Raw genomic sequence first — 387 nt, forward strand, 5'->3', positions numbered from 1 at the left:
AGAAAAATAACATAAATAAGAAGCATATTATTATAATAAGAAAAATCAGAATCATATTAAAAAATATGAATATCTAGAAAAATAAGAAAAATAAAAAGCGTCCCCAATGAAAGTCAAAGTATCTAGCATGTGTATACACGATTGAGTTATAGAGTCGTGTAAATTATGATCGTTATGAATGTTATTAAGTTTAAGTCAAAGAAAAATAAATTTAGTTTGTAAGATGATTTATGAAAGAGAATTTATTACTACTTTTATTATTACTTTTAAATTTTAATTATCTTTTATTATTTATTTTTATTAATTACCATTCCAATTTTAAATTGTTTCTTACAGTTTTTCTTACTCGATCTAACAGCGCCAAGTGTTTTTACATGAAAAATTTTT

This window comes from Mycetomoellerius zeteki, unplaced genomic scaffold (genome assembly GCF_001594055.1).
Source record: "Mycetomoellerius zeteki isolate Tzet28-1 unplaced genomic scaffold, Tzet1.0 scaffold943, whole genome shotgun sequence".
In the NCBI taxonomy this organism is placed as follows: Eukaryota; Metazoa; Arthropoda; class Insecta; order Hymenoptera; family Formicidae; genus Mycetomoellerius; species Mycetomoellerius zeteki.